We start from the raw sequence: 20,984 nt of genomic DNA, 5'->3' as shown, positions 1-20,984 counted from the left end.
GAAATCATTTAGGGACAGGACAAAGAGCATGGATTTTTGTGTAGAACAGTAAGTTCTCTTGGGCAACACAAATAAGGAGGTAAAAGTTTCTTTGGTGTATCTATTTTCTGCTTAGTCCCTGGAAGTTTCCTGCTGTGCAGGGTGCTGCTTTATGTCCCAGGTGTTTGGTTGTGAGCCACCTTTCAGTACTTTGTATGGTATGAGAAAATAAAGTGCATCGTCAATCTAGACTGCAGCATGAAAATGAACAGGTATGATATTTCAGTCTTAACATTTTGTCCATTATAACTATGGCAGTGCCCATTTTTGAATTGAGACAAGTATATAATAGTTGAAGTAGTGCTGCAAATCTCCTGATTTGTTTTTCGAGAATGCTGGACTAAAGTTTAATTTTTAAAAAAGACACTAGTATTTATTTTGATTTTAACTTTGTCATTATAAATCAAGTTAGTATTTTAAACATATGTTTCTTATATAAAAGTATACCTCTGTTTTTAATGTTCTTACCTGTTTTATGCAATAATAAAGTATGCTAAGTATTCGGAAATTGTAATCTGATTATAGGCCTCCAGGCTTAAATCTATATTTAGAATAATTCGTGGCATACATAATCAGACCTCTCTTGAAAAAGAATAGGGACAGGCATAATTATTTTCTGTTCCTATGGCAACCACTTAGACCAAGGCTACCTGCATGATGGAAAAGGCCTCATTACTTTGTGAATCATAAATATATACATAAACAAAAGATACTGCATGTACCTATTTTGAGAAATTGTGGTTAAAATAAATATTCAGGAAGAGTTTCATCAAGATGGGATTCCCTAATCAGATTAATACTAGATTGTGGGAGACTTCCCAAATTAAAGCAAAATATGATTGCTTTGTGAAAATTAGTATTTTCAAAGAGAAAAATGCAAGAAGTGAAATGAATTAGAGGAAACCATTTTCTTTTAACAGACATCATTGACATGACTCCTAGATCTGATAACATGCTTACTGATGCAGGTTGATTGAGTCATTCAATTTTTTTTGACTATGGGAGTGTGGCATTTGGAAAGTATAACAGTATGACCTCAAAAGTGTGATACCAAGGACATGCACCAGATATAGGGGCAAGAAACTGGTTTTAGACATGAAATCCAAGAAAACTGAATGGAGTATGTGTGGCCAGATCTGGCAGTTAGACCCTCATTAGCATATTCAAGGCTATTTGGATCATCTTTCCAAAACATAAAAATTTGCTTGTCCAAAAAATCCATTTCATAAAGGAAATGCATTTTTAAGTTTCCACAAAATGTTAAATTCTTTAAAAGGGTAAAATACTTGTTACCTATGTAGTTCCTCTGGCATGGGCCTGTGGATCAAGTGGCCCGTTTCTGGGCTGTAAATATTATGTAATATTAAGATTCAAAAAATGTTTTGTGACTTTTAAGTCTTAATTTATAAATTTCCTCAAATTTTGTTGGGGTTATGACTGCGTCCAGAGCACCCTTTTAAGTGATATCATGAAGAGTAAATCTCTTATATCTTCTCAGCAGAATGGGAATGTGTCCTTGGCACAGTTGGAAATTAAAGTCAGGAAACCTGTCCATGATGGTCTGTACAAGAACAGCAAAGAAGTTCTTTAGAGCTGTTAAACTGAAAGAAATAATACAAAAAAGTCTGCCAAAAATGTACATTGCCAAAAAAAATTCGTTTAAACAAATATTTACAAATTGGGACAAAAAATGTTCAACACTTTTGTAGAGACCCAGAATAAGTACCAATTAGTAATTGTACTTGTCTGTAATTCTTTTTTTCCTCTTTACCTGCGATTAAAAATTTTCCCCCCTCTTCATTTCTCCTCCATCACCACATAGCACTGTTCAACAGAGAGCAGGCAACCTGCTCACAGCCTCTCCCAGGTAATTTGGGTAATTAGCCTTGGTCCATGAAGGGCAATAGGCATCTTTCTCCATTAGAGAGAGAAGATGGTTGTATAGCTTGAGGGGCACCACTTCACATCGAGCATGGGGCAAGGTAAGGAGGCAGGCCTTCATGAACTACTGCAATCATACATTGTCAACATCTGTAAGGCAGTGATTGAAAGAGGTGATTTTCTAAATTATTCATCTTTTAACCCTTTTTTACCTGATGCTGATAGCTCAGCTGAGATCAGGTACACACTGTAGCGACTTGTAGTCATGCACCTGCATCCTAATGCTTTGTGGCAGAAATTTTTAAAAATGAAGGAAAACATGTTTCTATGTGATGTTTAAAAATGCCCTGAGAGAGGAACCTGGTTTTGTATAAGACATGGTACATAAGAATGCATTAGAATATATAAAATAGTCTTGTTGGTTTCATAATCTGCAAAATGATAGTTTTTGTAACTTTCTACATGATTTCAAAAACCATATCTTACAGGTCTGTCTCTTAACAAATGTGCAAAAACGACTACAGTGTTTTGTTCATTGTAGCTGCAGACACATCAATCAAAGAGGCAAAGAAAGGTCCAATGAGGTGAGGAAGATACAACTTGGTAGTTAACATTTTTATTAGAACAGAAATCACCTTTGTTTTGGTTTTTGGATCACAAGCTATGGGTTTCAGCAGTGGGAGTAAATATTTCAGCAATCAGTGAGGTACTTTTAAATAAAAAAAAACAATCCCAATTCGCAAATTATTGTACAGAAATCCACTTCATTATGCTTCTCAATCTATTGCTAGTGACTTGAACGGAACCATACTGCTATTGCCGATGGTTGATTGTGCACAGAACAGCCTAATGGTGACAGTACTCATCAGCATAGAGTTCAGCTGGCGGTCAGCAACAAATAATTCAAGATTGTTTCTAAGTTTGTGGCTGGCGGAATTTGCTGCTTACCCTGAGCTGGCAGGGCTGCTGATTCTAGTTATTTTGATTAGAAAGGAAATATATTCACTTAGCAACTGCATTTGCACAACACACAGCATTTATACTGCCTCCGAAGGTTTTGCATTGTAAAGACACAATTGGACTTTATTGTTGATTGATAGACAAAAGACTTTTGGGTTTTGCAGTGGTGCCAATCAGTCTGTTTGTTAGGCTTGCTTTCTTTGAATTCTCATCATGTATGTGTGAATTGAATGAAATAACAAAATACCTGTATATAACTGTAAAGGTAAACTGCTTTAGATTTCCTAAACATGAATCCATTTAAGTGTGTGAATTGTTTTTTGTTTGCTGTTGAGTTAAAATTGCCAGCCTGGGGCTAGCAGACTTTTTAAATGAGTGAAAGTATTTACAACTTCAGCAGTAAACAAGGGATGTGAGGAGCAGAGTTTCATCAGAAGAACTTTATAGCCTTTGCATAGAAATTTGGCAGGAAAAGGGGAAGGTTTATTGCTTTATAGCCTTCTTCACTTTTACATTTCTTAGGAGAAAGCTGGAAAAGGATAAAGGAAAAAAGGATGTGATACAGCAGTTTGTTTTAGAGGTTGATGAGCTTGTCTCTACTTTTTAAAACATTTTGGTGAGGTGGGATTGGGGGTGGTGTTTAGATATGTTACGTAGTTATACAATTCAGGAAGCTATTACTTGTGAATTGAAATACAAAATAAAGTTCACTTACTGTTTGGCAGCATTTATAGATTAAAATTAATCCCAAGTAGCATTTTCTCTGTATTTTGATTCTTTATTATTAAAATAATGATTTCATATTAAATTTACAAATGCATTGAATCATGCCTGCTCTTGAAATATGTTTGTAATGGGGAATCAACTTTTTATAAACTGTTAGATGCTCAAAAATAACCACCTGACATCCATGAAGTCAATTTATTTTGAAAATGAGGATTTTTGCCTTGGAAGCTAATTTTTATAATTGAGCTCATGCCACTATTTCACTTGAAGCTCCCTTCAGAAGTAATTGGGCTTTAATTGTACTGTGTAAAATCTAACAGTAAAGAAGATTAAGATATTATGTTGAATTATTTTGCATATGAAGTGTGTTCCTCAGGTATGGAGTGCCGCACAAGTAGGAAATGCCCACACCCTCAATTTTTACCTAGCTTCCATCACAGGAAAGAGCAGAATGCTACTGTTTGCAGTCAGATTCTATCTGTCTTAATTACTATTTCTAAATCTAGGTGTAGACACACAACTTACGCTTTAGATACAAATTTTTTAAAATCCATTTTTGATGATTTTTGTGCTAATATTGGCCATTCTGGTGCTATGGATAGGAAATGTAAATTTAAAGCATTTAATGTCAACCTTCATATTGTGTGAAATAGCTGAGGATTCTCTTAGACTGCTGAATAATAATAGGTTTTTAATCAACACTTTATACACCCATAATACACCCTAATCCGCACCAAGTTCCATTGCTGACGTAGACTCTGAGTTATGCAAAAACTTTGCTTTTAAAATTCTCATCCTTGTTTTCACATCGCTCCAGGGCCTTGCCCTTCCCTATCTCTGTAATCTCCTCCACTAGCCCTGCAACCCTTTGGGATATTAGCACTGCTCCAATCCTAGCCTCTTGTGTATCCCCTGTTTTAATCACTCCACTGTTGGTGCATGGCCACTCCTTAAGCTGCCAAGGCCCCCTGGAATTTCTTCCCTATGTAGTTTGGTAACATTTTGTTTGATAATGCTCATATAAAATACCTTGGTAATGTTTTACTACATTTAAGGGTGCTGTGTTGTTGCTCTTATTGCAAAGTCACCAGAGAAGCCATTTTAAAAAGCTGCTCGATTACATTGGTTCATGGCAGATTTTGCATTTGTCAATAAGCAAATAAATTTGAGTGGAAATTTCAGACTAAAGGATACTTTCAAAATGAGCGTAATTTTCAGTGCATTTTGAGCCTGTTTCGCCAAATGTGTTCTAAAGTGGAAATTCTATCTCCTCTTATTCTGTAAAAGTAATAACAAATATCTCCCCCATTCCAACTTGTCCAGTCACCATTTTAATAGTATTTTATGTCTGCAGCACTTCTCTCTGCACATGATGCCACAAATGGAAACACACTTTGTAATGTCTTGGCTATAAGCATTGAGAAAGAAGAAATCATACCAGCATACACTCCTTGTTGCCATAATGTGCAATAACATAAATGTGATTGTGCTTTGATTTCCATCTTTTTATTCCATGGCAAGTTGTATTGTCTCTTCATTTCCTATGTTGAAGTTAAACTAACTGCTGGCTGATGAGGGGTTTTCTGAGGACTTACTATTAATTAAGACGGTAAGAGTATTTTATGTGACTATGAAATCTGTATTTGCATAGTAACATAGGAAGGCATTCCAGTGATGCTCACAAAATGTAGGTACCCCATGCTGGAGGCCCAGTTTTCAAACAGACCCTTGCAGTCTGTGGGTTGAAAGCTTTGGCCATTTCTGAAATTCTTGCTCAAGATTCTCCATATTTTTTGTGCACCTCCTTCTGGACAACAATTAATATATGGAAGGTTCCATAATACCATAAATAAAAACAGAAAATGCTCTAAAACTCAGCGGGCCTCGCAGCATCTGTGGAGAGAGAAACAGAGTTAATGTTTTGAGTCTGTATGGCTTCTTCAGAGCTAAAGAGAAGTAGAAATGTGATGGATTTTATATTGTTTAAGAGGGAGTGGGGCAGGTGGAGCAAGATAGAAGATCAGGGATAGGTAGGAGTTAAGGAGAGATTGACAAAATCCCTTCACCCATCTCCAGTATTCTCCCTCTACCTGGACCCCTCCTTCTGGCCCCTTACCCACTCTTGATCTTTTCGTTGAGAACCAGTTGATAATTGTCAGCCATGTCCGCTGCCTGTCTAGCTGTTTTCACCCTCTGATCTTCAATATGGGTTCTAACTACTGGAGGATCTTTAAATTCTTCCAAGAGAATTACTTCCCCAAGAGCTTCATAAGTGTAAAGAGCTTCAACCTTTAATACCCAAATCTAATGGTCACAATAACTTTGCTTTACCCTCTCAAACTCAATATAGGTCTGCTCAGGCTGTTTCCTTATATTCCAAAATTTATGCCTGTATGCCTCAGGGACTAATTCATATGCACTAAGCATAGCCCTTTATACTGCATCATGATCCACAGATACTCCTTTTGACAGCAATGCTTAAACCTCATGAGCTCAACCCACCAATCTACTCTGTAAGGGCAATGTCCAGATTTCTTTTGGCACTTCATTTGCTTAGCTACCTTTTCAAACAAAATAAAGAATGCCTCTACATCCCTATCCCTTTCCTCAAACTTTGGGAGGATTTGCACAAATTTAAACAGCTCTCCTCTAGGATTTGGGCTGGAGGTGGTTATTTCACCATCAGAACCTTCCTCAGCACCTGAGGCTTCTTTTTAAAGTCCAGCCTTTTAAGCCGGCATTCCATTTCTCGTTCATTCTCCTTTTCCTTTGCCTCTCTTTCTTTATCCTTCTCCCTTGCCTGAAATTCCTGTTCCAGCTTCTTAAATGCTCTTTCCCTTTCTCTTTTGCTCTACCCTGTTCAATTCCAATTCTCTTTTTCTTTCACCTCTAATTCAAGATTTTTTCATTTGCAACTGACTCAACCTGTGGGGAACGTGCTCTCTCTGGTATCCCTTCCAATTTCAAACACTGCTATTATCTCAAATATGTCTACTTTCCTCGCCCCTATTGGTAATTCTAATTCTAGCTTGCTCTTGGTTAATTATTGTAAACGAGCCAGGGTTACATCTTCCACCTGTTTAAAAAATAAAAAGTCTTAGAAATCTCCAAAGCCATTTCGAATTCCAACTCTGCATCTGATACCTCACAGCAACTCCAATTCCTATGTCCAGTACCTTAGTATCTCCACATACTCGTTTTTTTTAAGGATTCACAGGTTCCAGCAATTTGCAAGAACTTCCAATTCCATAAGTGACCCCACCTTATAACGATAATCTCGGATGAGCCCCCGCTTTATGATTCCAGCTGATGTGGTACTGGACAAGCCATATCCCAGGTTGGAACTCGGCTTGATGGATCCTAAATTTTGTTTTTTGTTTAGATACATGGAGAGAGGCTTTTGAACAGTCTCAGGAGTCAGCTGATGAACTTTTAGCAAAAGAATGAAATATTTATTAAACAAGAAAAGATGAATGATATTACATTATTCCTTCACCCAGGACTATACCTTTACAGATGTATACAGATTTGCAAAGATAACACAATTTATAAAAGCTATCTTGTACTCTAATGTTCACAATAAGTACACAGTCCATGTAAACCAATTGGCGACCTGTGGTTAGACACACCACACTCTGAAACTAGGTGACAGATGCCACCTCAAAATGATCTCTCTTGACTGCCCCCCCAGACGCTTTTCACATCATGAGCCAACCGGTCTCACTGAACCTCATCTTTCACACAAGGGTTTCCAATCTCCACCCTCCAAGAACTCGCTTTGGAATCCTTTCCCAAACTGACGCTTTCTCTCAGATGCCTTCTGCAAGGGTCCACTTCCAGGGTTTTGCAGTTTCCTTCTGATGTTCCTCTTCCCTAGATCACCATGTGCATTCAAGCTTTCTTCCATGCACTCTCTCACTGACTCAGCTGTGCCAACAGAACATCACTGCTTTACATGCCCATAGTAAAGATTTGCAGACCTTCGCCTGCCCCCTTGGATCTTATGGCTTTTCGCAAGCCTACATTTCCTTAAATCTGCATCCTGCAGCTTTCCCTTTAAACTTGGAGCCTTCTTCTCTGCTCCTCACTCTTAACTTCACTTAACAGGACCTTTTTCAGGTTCCTATCCTTGTCCTTTGACTTAACTATCCTCTTGGGACCTTTCCTGTTCCACCCCCTGGTTTCGGGGACTTCCTTCTTCTGTCCTTTGGGGAAACCAACTTCCCCCTCAGTTCTCTCTCCTGTCCTGTTTCTGCTGGCCACTGCTTCCATCTTTACTTTGGGACTTGCTATCTGCCCCTCTCCTATGCTGCTTCAGCTGGCAACTCCTTTCAACCTTGGAGCCTACTGACCAACTGCACTCAAACTGAACTGAAACTACTGTTCCGTCTCTGTGGGGCCTCCTGTTGCTAGGCAACAACTCAGTTTTTTTTCTGCCTTGTGTTTGTTTTACTTTCCCTTCAAGAGTCATAAAACCTTCGTTAAAATTTTAAAGTGAAACTAAAACTCAAGTTCCCCTTTTCTTAACACAAATACATAAACACAAGTCAAACTTAACTTAAAGCTTAAACTCACTCTTAACACCCACACATACAATATAACTTACTTAAACTATCTCTATTTCATAATGACCAATATTCATTATAAGCCCACCGACTCCCACAGTTACCTTGACCACAGCTCCTCATGCTTCTTATAATTACTCCATCCCATTCTCTCAGTTCCCCGCTTCTGTTGTATCTGTTCAGATGACGTCACCTTCCTAAACGACGCTTCTGACATGCCTTCCTTTTTGCTTTACAGAGGGTTTCCCCCCCACTGTGGTTAACAGGGCCTTCAGCCGTGTCCAATCCATCTCCTGTACCTCTGCCCTCACCCCATCCCCTCCCTCCCAGAACTATGATAGGGTTGCCCTTGTCCTCACTTATCACCCCACCAGTCTCCGCATTCAAAGGATCATCCTCTGCCATTTCCTCCAGCTCCAGCCTGATGCCACCACCAAACAATCTTCCCCTCACCAAACAATCTTCCCCTCACCACCCATCCCCCAATACCCATTGCCGTCAGCATTCCCCACCCATTGCCCCCCCCCGGCCCAACTCCTCATCCCCTTCCCACGGCACCTTCCCATGCAATTGCAGGAGATGCAACACCTGCCCCTTTACCTTCTCCCTCCTCCAAAGCCCCAAACACCCCTTTCAGGTGAAGCAGCGCTTCACTTGCACCTCCTTCAATTTGGTCAATGTGGTCTCCTCTGCACTGGGGAGACTAAATGCAGAAAGTGGTCACATCTTCGCTCAGTCTGCAAGCATGACCCAAACTTTCCTGTGGCTTGCCATTTCAACACACCATCTTGCCCTCTTACCCTCATGCCAACATGTCTGCCCTTGGCCTGCTGCAATGTTCCATTGAAGCCCAACGCAGACTGAAGGAGCAGCACCTCATCTTCTGATTAGCCACTTTACAGCCTTCCGGACTTAACATCGAGTTCAACAACTTCAGATCGTGAACTCTCTCCTCCATCTTTACCACTTTTTAAATCCAATTTTAAAAAAAAATTATTTTTATTTTTCATTTGTTATTTTTTTTCCCGTTTTCCCAACCCCTTCCACAGGGTGATGTGTCACTTGTTTCTATGTTGCGGTTTCAAAGAGCGCTGACCCTTGTTCTGCTATTTTACCTTTATGCCACTATCAGCACCTTCTTTAGTCTTTAACAGTACCATTAACGCTTCCCCTGTCTTGTGTCCATGACATCTTTGCCAATCTCTCCTTAGCTCCCACCTACCCCTGGCCTTCTATTTTGCTCCACTCCACTTCCTCTTAAACCGTATAAAATCCATCACATTTCTGCTTTTCTTTAGCTCTGAAGAAGAATCATACAGACTTGAAACATAAACTGTTTCTCTATCTACAGATGCTGCCAGACCAGCTAAGTTTTTCCAGCATTTTCTGTTTTTATTTCAGATTTCCAACATCCACAGTATTTTGCTTCTATACAATGCCATGGTATACCTGTAATGATGCCTAGGACTTTGTTCCATTGTCCGTGCAGTATGATTTGTGGCACTGTCCAGTGCAGCTGGTGCTGTAGGTCTTAGTGCAAAAATACATTTGGCGTATCTCTTTCATTTATAGTGGAAGAAAGCTAGGTAGTGGATTTCTCCACAGAACGTTAAACCATTTCTATTGCATCTCCAATGGTTATTGGGTTTACATAGAGCTTTTTTAAAATCTGGTAAACCAAAGATGTTTGAATTCAGAACAACTCCACAGTGACCCTTGACATGCTGAACTTTATTGAAGCACTTCCTTACCTCCTTGCCTTTGTGCTGTATTACCATCTTGTGCCTCCTATTCCTATATAAGTAAAGCCCTCACAATGGGCTAGTTTTTGAATTTATAGAAGATAGTGTGGTATTTCTGATTTGACATGTTGCACCTCTGGTTCTCATGGAACAGTACAAGTGAGTCCTGACCTTTCTGTGAATGCATTTCCGTTTACATGACTTCATTGTCACACCTCTTCATGTACTCACTAATTACACAGAGGTACTCAAACTGAACATTGCTCTTGGAATTATGAATGATGCAGCCAAAGATACCAGTTATCATACAAGATCTGTACATCTTGTACCCTTTCATGTAAAGTTCGATGGACTTGATACCAATGATGTTCATGAAGGTCTAGAAATTTTGAGTGAATTTCTGTGCTTTTACTATAGTATGTTGGAAACCAGCTTCTCTTACATATCGTTATGTGTTCAGTTATGCACTTTTCTGTATTATTTCATGGGATGCGAACAGCACTGGCAAGATCAGCATTTGTCGCCTATCCCTAATTGCTTGAGAAGGTGTTGGTAAGTCACCTTCTTGAACCGCTGAAGTTCACCTTTTGTAGGAACACCATAGTGGTGTTAGGATGGGAGTTCCAGGATTTTGATTCAATAACTGCGAATAAATGGTGATTATAATTCCAAGTCAGGATGATGTGCGGCATAGAGGGGAACTTGCAAGTGGTAGAGTTGCCATGTGTTTTGTCGCAGGTTTGGAAGATGCTGTTGAAGGAGGCATGGCAGGTTGCTGCAGTGCATCATATGGATGGTACACACTGCTATCATTGTGTGTTGAAGGAGGGAGTGGTCAAACAGGCTGCTTTGACCTGGATGGTGTCAAACTTGTTGGAGCTGCACTCATCCTGGCAAGTGGAGAGGACTCCATCACACGCCCGACTTGTCCTTAAATATGGTGGACAGGCTTGGGGGACTTAGGTGAGTTACTTCCTGCAAAATTCCCAGTCTCTACTCTGCGCTTGTGGCTATAGTTTTTATATGCTTGTTTCTGGTCATTGTTAAAGCCCAGGATGTTGATAATGGGGGATACAGCGATGGTAATGCCATTGAATTTCAAGGTTAGATGGTTAGATTCTCTCTTGCCTGGCACTTGTATGACATAAATGTTTCTTGCCACTTATCAGCCCTAGCTTGAATGCTGCTTAGGTCTTGCCATACGTGAGCATGGACTGCTTCAGTATCAGAGGAGTTGCAAGTGATACTGAACACCATGTGATAGCCAGCAAGCATTCCCGCTTCTGAATTTATGGAGGGAAGATTGTTGATGAAGCAGCTGAAGACAATTGGGCCAATTATCCGGAGGAATTTCTACAGTGATGTCCTGGGTCTGCAGGCATCCAACAACCTCAACTGTCTTTCTTTGTACAGGATCTTCTACCACCTCTTGCTTCGTCTGATGTATGCTCAGTGGATGTCTAGGTTTTCTACAGTTTTAGGTTTTCCTCTGATTTATTTTGTTCTAAGAACTATAAGGAAGCCCTTGATCCCTCAATGTTATGGTCTTACCTCAGGTATTCTCTTGGGTACAGTAGTGCTGGTTACTTCTTTAATTAGACTTACCATCTTCCATTTAGGGGTGTTCAGCTCAATATTTTACTGTACAATAGTGTAGAATAGTATTCCCTAGTAATCTGAATTTGATATTTGTGTCTTTCATGTGAACTTCTTTAATCTATTCTATTGCATAATGAAAAAACACTTGATAAGAGGCTAGGTAAGAATTAAGATGCTTTATTTTACAGCAAGCAAACATAGAGAACAGTGGTTATGATTAAACCCACTAAGTTCAATCAGTACAATTTGCCCTTCATATTGATACATACAGTTCACTTTCCCAGATTGGTTGGTCATCTTGAGGTAAATAAATGTCCTTAACAACTTTGTTTCATTCCTAACTTTTTGCAGTCTCCTGAGATTAATTGCCCTAATCAACTTTATCATAGAGTCATAGGTCGGGATTTTCCGTGCTACCTAGCATCGGGTGTGTTCGGTGGTGTGAGCGGACAATATGACAAGAAAGCCAAAAATCAGTTTCACAAATGTCGTGAAACCAGTTTGCGATCATCTGCTCAGCTTGCCAATGGCAGGCCACATTCTCTGCCATCGGATATCGGGAACCTCGTAACACATCAGCTTATCGTTATCAGGCCAGCCCGCTAGACTTACTAACCCCCCCCCCCCCCCCAACCATCCCGCTGGTGGGAAAACATGCCAGTGCAGAACACATCTTGACAATTGTGAAGTGCAAAAGTTGGGACTTACCGCTAGGGCTTTACTCACATCATGGACATCCAAGTAGCAGAAGATTCTGGAGCCTGACAGCAATGTGTTCCTGGAGGAACGTCCATGGCATGCTGGGTGGATTCTCATGGACAGGACATGGCTCTACTGCGAAGCAGCTCACGGGAGTTGGAAAGTCACCAGTGATGCTCACAATGGATGATGGTTGGGGGGCTACGAGAGGGAGGCCTAGGATTGACTGGGAGAGGAAGAGGGTTTTGGGGGAGGGGGGGAAGAAAGTGTCGGGGGGGGTTAAGTTTGGGGGGAGGGAGTATGGTGGAGGAAGGAGGAGATATTGGGGGAGCAGATGGCAACTGGGCAGGTAGGAGTAAGTGGTGTGGAAGGTGTGTGGAGAGGGGAGGGAGTACGAGGGGGAGGAAGGAGTAAGGCTGGAAGTAGAAGTCGGGAAGGGGGAAGGAGTAAAGCTGGAGGGAGAAGTGAGGGTGTCTGAGGGAGTCAGAAAAGGGGGGAGACTAAATGGGGTTGGAGGGGGCAAGTCCAGGGATGGAGTGTGGTGGAGGACTAAATGGGGGGGGGGAAGGAAGGGACTGGAGGGGAGGAAGGAGTCTGGAGTTGTGGGGGTGCAGGGATGCGGTCCAGAGTTGGGGATGTCCAGGTGTATGTGCAAGGGAGGGGTCTGATGGTCACCTGATTGCCCCCAGGGGAGTGAACTGAGGGTGGGCATGGAATGAGGGAATGGTGAGAATGATGAGGGTTGAGTGAGGCGGGAAGGTGAGAGTTCGATGGTAGTGGTAGAAGGGACGGTGAGGGTGGTTGTTGGGGACTTGGAAGCAGACACGGACCCTGGTAGCGGGAAGGAGGTGGTTGGGGAGGTTAATGTGAATGGGTGTGGGAGTTTCGGGAAGGAAGGGAACATGCACATTCACCTGGAGATCCCTGAAGGGAAAGGGTTGTGGCTGCAAGGTCACGGGGGGGGAGGGGGGTGGGGGGGTGGAAGGTGGCTGGTAGGTCATGGAGGGGGTGTGGAAGGTGATACCAGGGGGTCAACTGTGATGGGGGAAAGGAAATGGGTGACTGGGGGAGGGGAAAGGGGGAGGGGAAGCGCACAAAAAACAGGAATCCAAACCATGCTGTTCAAAACGAAAATGAAACAAGAATCATAGTGGGCGAGGTCAGGTGCTACATGGGTGTGGGTGGAGATGCAGGCCAGCTCAAATGGACAATTGAAAGCAAGCCCCAGTAGGCAGCATTCAAAATGGTGAGGACATCGAGATGAGTATGAAATGTGAAGGATCCGCATGCGAGAGAGAGTGCTTGCACGAGGCTCCGAGAGGCCCTGCCACACACACATACTTCTTGCTCCAGAATCACTTGTTGGCCAGCTATTCCCTCTACTCCTAGCTACTCGCATTTGCGTTGGGAGAGGGATGATGTGGTGCAGGATCCTTAAGAGGGTGTTTGCCGCCGACTTCATTGTCACAGCCGGACGAGGTTGAGGGGCTCACAGGGAAAGGGGACCCGGACGGAGATAGCCTCTGAAATTCCTAAGTGGATGACCCAGGGGTGATCAGTTGCCACTCCTCCCTTTGGGTGCCGGGGGGGCCTGGCCTGACTTCTTGAGGGGAAGGACCACCTGGAGAGATGTCGAAGTGCCCTGTTTCCCTCTCGCGTTGCCACTGCACTAACTCACCGATGGCTCCTGGCATGGAGTGCAGGTCTGCACACATCTCGGCATTCTGTTGGACCAGGGTCTCCATGGCATCCGCCATCCTCCTCATGAGACCTCCATATCCGCACATGTTGGCACCACTTCATCAGAGAACAGGCGGATGCACCTCTGCAAATCGTGTTCCACTCTGCTGAGGGTTTTCAACATCTCTGCTGATGATCCCCTGCTTTCTGTTGACTCTCCACGATGAGTTAGAAGGCCAAATCCAGAAGCCCTTCATCTGACTCAGACCTCACAGATGCCTGATCCCCAGCAGTCCTCCGTTCAGTGCGAAGGCACACTCCTCAAAGTCCGTGAGCGGCCGAATGTGGGCCACTCCACCCCAGGTTTGGGACCTCTTCCTGCTGATCTGAGCAGGCTTTTCCTGCATGAAAACAGGTGGAGAGAGTGTGAGCAGGACACATGGCACTGCATGGAATGTTTGGTGAGCGAAGTCACGGATAGGGTGAGGACGCAAACTCAAGAGGGTGTGAGCCTAATGGAGATGTGAGGGTGTGTGAGAGAGTTAGTGGTGTTGTCCCTTGAGGCATGAGATCCCTGTGGATGTGTGATAGGTTTGTGAGCGTGTGAGTTGAGATTGATGAGAAGCCTTGGCGGAATGGATGAGACCATTCATCCTGTAGTGGCACTGGGTGGCTGTCCTCCTTTGTAGGGCATTGGCGCTGACCACTGCTGCTGCCTACCAAGCCGGATTAGTGAGATTGCTGCCCATCCTGTGGCCAGAGTGGGGTTAGAGGACATCACGGCGAGTCTCCACTGCATCCAGAATGTCCTCGATGGATGTGTCATTGAACCTGGGGGCTGCAGTCTTTTTGCCTTTCAGGGCCATGTCGTCTTTGCAGCAGCCATGGGCTGGACACACTGAGGTGTGTGCATGGCTGGACTTCAGATATGGTGCCCAGAGTGCTGTTGTGGCATGTGAATGAGAGCACGCCATGGAAACGTCATGTTACATGGGAATGCATAATTAATGAGGTGGGTTTGGGACGATGTGGCATGAAAAGCTGCCTTTGCGGCTGGCAGGTAAAATGTCTTTATTTCTCTCAAATGCCTGTCCATTTTCCTTTTGAAGTTATTGATCATATCTGCTTCATAGGCAGTACGTTGGAGGTCGGCCCCACTTACTGCGTAAAAGTAAGTTCTTCCTCACACCCTCCCTGTATCTCTTGCTCTAAACTTCAAATCTGTGTTCCCTGGACCTTGTACGATTACCAAATGGGAACAGCTTTTCTATGTCTACCTTATCTAAACCTGTCATAATCTTGTGCACCTCTATAAGATCACCCCTCAAACTCTTTTTCTCCAAGGAGAACAACCCCAGCTTCTCTCCAACCTTCCTAACCTCGTAACTAAATTTTCTCATCTCTGGAACCATCCTGGTAAATGTCCTTTGCAGCTTCACGTAGAGAATGCAGCAGATCACCAAAATGTGCATGTCCCTTGAGCGAGCCACCTGACAGCCCAAGCAAAAGGCACCTGAACCATATGCTCAGGAGGCCAATGGCTTGCTGAGTGATGACCCTTGTGCTCAGGTGGCATCAACTGTATTGTCTATCAGCTTCCTTGGCAGGGTATCTCAATCATCAACCATCTCCTCACAGGATAAGCCATGTCTGCTAACAGCCATCCACTAATTTCTGATGACGTCATGAAGAGCTAGGCATCATGTATTCAAGTACCTGCATAAAATTCTTGCAGTGGTTGTAAATGAGCTGAATGTTTGGAGAGTGGTATCCCTTCCCTGTTGAGGAATCTCCCTGATTGGCCATTTGGTGCCTTAATGGCCATCTCGGTGCAATCGAAGATCCTCTGCACCTGAGGGAATCTGGTGAACAAAGCAATCCCACTGCCTCTTGATCTTGAGTCACTATCTACCTGACCATCTGGCGACCTCAGTTGGATTGGCTCCTCCAGCACTTGGAGGAGCCTTTTAAAATTTGAGTGTGCCGGTTTCACATCAGGAAACTAACATGTCGACCCAAGGGGTGGGTTTAATTGAATGCCACCCTGTTCCTGCCCTCTCTTTCCAATAAAAATCCCGCCCAGCCTCACCTCCAAGTTTGGTATCATTACAAATTTACCATTCTCTAGTCTGAAAAACAACCGTTTACCAGACTCGCTGTTTTCTGTACTTAAGCTAATTTTTTTTCCAAGCTGACACTGACCCTCCCTCCTGTTCCATCAGCCTAGGTTTGGTTAACCATCTTTTTCTGTGGCACTTCATCAAATGTTTTCTTAAAATGCACATTGGTAACATCCATTGCATTCCTTTTCTCATCCTTCTCTGTTACTTGATCAAAAAAATCAATTACATTAGTCAAACATGATCTGCCTTTTACAAATGCAAGCTGGCTGGTTTTCCTTAATTAATTCAAACCTCTCTGAATGCCTGTTAATTTTTTTCCCTAAAACTTTACCTACACCAATGTACCTACAGACCAGCTGGTTTAACTAGTAATGTCCTTACACCCTTTCTTGAACAAGTGTGTCACATTTTTCACTTTTCAATCTTATCAAGGAAGATTGGAAGATTATGGCAAGCCCATCTGCTGATTTCACTCCCATTTCCCTTAGCAACTTGGGAGGCAAGCCACCCAGATCAGGTGATTTATCCAATCTAAGCATAGCCAGCCTTTCCAGTACACCCTGCCCATCAATTTTCACCGTATCCATTACTTTTACCATCACCACTTCTACCAATATTTTGTCAGCATCATCTTCCTTAATAAACACTGATACAAAGTACTCATTAATTATTCTAGCCTTGCCTTATTCATAAGCATAAATCACCCTCTTTGTCCCTAATAGGCCTGACCCTGTTTCTTTTTACCTGCTTACTATTGACAGGCTGGTCGATGATTTTTGGGTATCCTTTTATGTTTACTGTCATTCTGTTCTCACGTTCTCCCTTTGCTAGTCCTCTTTTCCTTTCCCCTCTCAATTTATTGTATTAACTGGCCCTTGCTTGAAGAATTCACCTGACAGGCATCATACACCTTTTTTTTATTGTTCATTATATTCTCTACCTTCTTCATCCTGGTTTTGGTTGACCTACTTTTCATATTTATTGGAATGTGTCTAGCCCATACCTGGAACAGAGGAGAATAAAACACCAGAGCATGTTCCCTGGAACACAGGAGATTAAGTGGTGATTTAATTTAGGATTTCACTAGGAATTGGGACAGATTGAAAGAAATTATTCTTCTGGTGTTGGGGGTGAAAGGAACCTAACCTTTAAATCAGAAATAAGCCATTCAGAAGGGAAGTTAGAAAACATTTTTTGGCACAAAGGATGTTGGAAGTGTGGAACGCTGTTCCTCAAAAAGCAACAGGTGCCAGTTCAACTAATAATTGTAAAGGTGAACTCGATAGATTTCTGCTTACCAAGGATGTTAAGGGAAATCAATCCAAATTGGGTTGATGGAGTTAAAATACAAATCAGCTTTGATCACATTGAATGACAGAAAATGCTGGAGGGGCTGAAAGACCTGTTCATGTGGAGCATCTCAATATCAGTTGGACTACATACCCGTTATCCCTACGCTGTGCCTCCTATAACATAACCAATCATAACCAGGATGCAAATGCATTGGAGGTGTTTCAAATGAGGTTTACTAGATTGATACCTGGAATGAATGGGTTGTCTTATGAGGAAAGGTTGGACAGACTGGGCCTGTTTCCTTGGGAGTTTAGAAGCGTGAGGGGTGATTTGATTGAAGTATACAAGAGCCTTAACAAAAACAGAATTACCTGGAAAAACTCAGCAGGTCTGGCAGCATCGGCGGAGAAGAAAAGAGTTGACGTTTCGAGTCCTCATGACAGTTCTGTCGAAGGGTCATGAGGACTCGAAACGTCAACTCTTTTCTTCTCCGCCGATGCTGCCAGACCTGCTGAGTTTTTCCAGGTAATTCTGTTTTTGTTTTGGATTTCCAGCATCCGCAGTTTTTTTGTTTTTATACAAGAGCCTTAATGTCTTTGACAAGGTGGACGTCAAAGGATGTTTCCTCTTGTGAGTGAGTCCAGAACTAGAAGGCACTGTTTTAAAATTAGTGGATGCCCTTTTAGGACAGAGATGAGAAATTTTTTTTGAGGGTTGTGCGACTTTGGAATTCTCTGCCTCAGGTGGTGGAGGAACATTTTTAAGGCAGAGGTAGATAGATTCTTGTTAGGCAAGGGAATCAAAGGTTATTGGGGTTTGATGGGAATGTGAAATCGAAACACAAGAAGATCAGCCGTGATCTTATTGGATGGTGGAGCAGGCTTGAGAGGCCGAATGGTCTACTCCTGTTTCAATTTCTTATGTTCTTATGTTCTACCCAGGTGAACAGATTGCATCCAATTTCAACCACTTTCATAAATAGCACCCGTGGACACATGCCCATATTTACTACATTAGTAACCACAGTTGATTTAATGTGGTGAGTTTGGACATTATTTGCCCTTGACAAATCCCTGTTTTCTTTATGATAGTTCATATATGTCCAAATGCTCATTAACTTTGTTCCTTATGACAGATTCCAACCCTACAACAGATGTGAAATTAAAAAGATAATGTCATAAATAAAAGTATATTGACTTTCTTATGATTTCATTGTGCTGAAACTCTCTTTGTTCTTCGACTTGAAGATTTTCTTCAGAAATATCATCGTTGTGAATGGCTGAAGGGCCTTGTTCTGGAACCAACTTGTCCTTTGGCACTTGCTTCCTTTTTACCGTAAAAGAAAGAAAGACTTGTAATTATATAGTGAATTTCATGTCCTCAGCATGTCCCAGGGCGCTGCAGTCAATTAAATATCTTTGAAGTTTAGTCTTTGTTTGATTGTCAGAAACTCCTCACTGTGTGTGTGTCTCTCCCCCCCTCCCCGTTGGTTAGTCTCCCTTCCTCCTCCCATCTCTTCCCCACCCCCCCCCCCACCCCTCCATCCCTCTGTCCGTCTCCCCCCCAGCCTATCTCCCCCCACTTCCTCCCCCTGTCCATCTCTCCCCCTCCCTCCCTCTGCCCCTCCGCAACACCCCACCGTCCATTCGTCTCTCCCCTCTCCCCCTCCCCTCCCCCTCCCGTCTCTTCCCCTCCCACCGTCCCTCCCTCTGTCTGTCTCTTTCCCCACCCCCCCCTCCCTCCCCCTTTCTCTCCACCCCCCCCCCCCGCCATCTCTCCCCCTCCCTCCCCCTGTCCGTCTCTCTCCCTCCCTCCCCCTTCCCTTGGCCCATCTCTCCCCGTCCTTCTCTCCTCCTGTCCGTCTTTCTTCCTCCCTCCTTCCCTCCCCCTGTCCGGCTCTCCACCCCCACCACCCCCTGTCCGGCTCTCCCCCCTCCCTCCCTCACCCCCCATCTGGCACGGTCTCTGTCTGTCTGTCTGTCTGTCTCTTTCTCTCTCTCTCTCTCTCTCTCTCTCTCTCTCTCTCTCTCTCTCTCTCTCTCTGTCTCTCTCTCTCTCTCGACTTCCCCCCACCTCTCGCCCACTCCCTCTCTCGCTTGCTCTCATGTGACCTCCCCCCCCCTTGCCCACTCTCTCTCTCGTGTGTGGCCTACCCCACCTCTCTCTCTCTTGTGTGACTTCCCCTCTCTCAACCTCTCTATTTTTCTCTCTCTCTCTCTCTTGCGTGGCCTCCCCTGCTCTCGCCCTCTCTTTCTCTCTCTCTCTTTCTTGTGCAGCCTCCCCTCCTCTCACCCTCTCTCGCTCGCTCTCTCTCGCGCATTCTCCCCTCTCTCACGCGCTCGCTCTCTCTCTCTTTCTCTCGCAGGCTCCCCTCCTCTCGCCCTCCTCTTGCCTTCTCTCCCACCTCCTGGCCTCAGGTGCGACGCAGGCTGCCTCTGTGCTGCAAGCCTTTGACATAACTTCTTGTCTGGCCCAATGTCACTTCAGTTCTGGTAGTGACTTCGTCGAAGTGGGGTGGGGGCTAGGGGGATATAGAGGGGCTGGATGTTGAGGGGTTGGGGTGTAGAATAGTGGGGGCATGGAGGGGTTGGGGTGTACACGGGTTGAGTTGTGGAGAGGCTGTAGAGGGGCAGGGATGTAGTGTAGGTGTAGGGGGGGTCAGGGTGCACAGGCACTGTAAAGGGATTGGGGTGCAGAGGGGTGGTGGTATAGTTGGGTGTAGAGGGGTTGGCGTGTACAGGGGGGTGTAGCTGGGTGAGGGGTGTGGAGGGGCTGTAGGAGGGTGGGGCATGGAATGGCTGTGAGGCTGTGAAGGGGTGGGGGTGTAGAGGAGTGGGGCTGGGGTGGGCGGTCGGGCTAGGGGTGATGGCTGGGTTGGTGGGAATGGTCATTGGGGCTGGGCTGGGTGGACGGCCAGGGGCTGCTAGGCTCAGTGGCTGGGCTGGGAGGGGCATCAGTGGGATGGAGTTACGGGGGCACTGTGTTGAGGGGGGGGTTTGGGCTGGGGGGCTGTCAAATGGGTTTTTGGGCTGGGAGAGATGGTCAGGGCTAGTGGGTAGCGGGTTTTGAATGTTTGTGTGGTATGGTGGCTGTAGTGGTTAGAGGCGGTAGGGGGTTAGAGGGGGCAGGGAGCAGAGCATTTGAGGGAGTATGGAGTTAGAGGGGTTGGGGCATGGAGGGGGTAGTGGGTAGGGGGCTGGCGGCCAGGGTGGCAGGGTAGGGGTGTAGAACGGAATGTGTGTGTTTGGGCATGGTTGGGCATAGGAGAATTGGAGGGGTTGAGTGTGGGTGGGGCTGAGGTGCTCCATGAGACTTGATACTCGTCCACATCTGGTACCTCTGTCTGAAAAAGGCTTTTTAAAATGTTGTTTTTATTCTAAACGCGGAAGTACTTCAGCTGTCTTTAAATTCAGAGCTGTCCCTGTCTGTCGGTGCTGCAGCTAGTTATAGGGACTTCCAACAGCATGTTATCTATGAGCACTTAAACAGGCCAGCACTTGCTGTGAGCACGCTTTGGAGTTAGCTGATCACTGATCCATGAGGACCCTTGTCCTGCCTCTGTTAAAAATGGAAGTGGGTGGGTTCGAGGACGGTTGGGTTCCTGTTTCAAATTTTTTGAATCTTGAGCTCTCACTCGACTCTAACTCACTGTTCTTGGTCTTCAGATTTAATTCACT

The 20,984-nt window shown here is 44.1% G+C and overlaps 1 protein-coding gene across 1 annotated transcript in view; it reads left to right on the top strand.

Moving 5' to 3' along the window:
• The window catches only part of skap2 (src kinase associated phosphoprotein 2), a 338,742-nt gene that overhangs the window by 45,718 nt on the left and 272,040 nt on the right, over positions 1–20,984 (top strand). The gene's annotated exons all lie outside the window — the stretch shown is intronic.

This window comes from Carcharodon carcharias, chromosome 3 (assembly GCF_017639515.1).
Source record: "Carcharodon carcharias isolate sCarCar2 chromosome 3, sCarCar2.pri, whole genome shotgun sequence".
NCBI classification, from domain to species: domain Eukaryota; kingdom Metazoa; phylum Chordata; class Chondrichthyes; order Lamniformes; family Lamnidae; genus Carcharodon; species Carcharodon carcharias.
The sequence above is the reverse complement of the archived record's forward strand: the minus strand, read 5'-3'. Positions and strand labels throughout refer to the sequence as shown.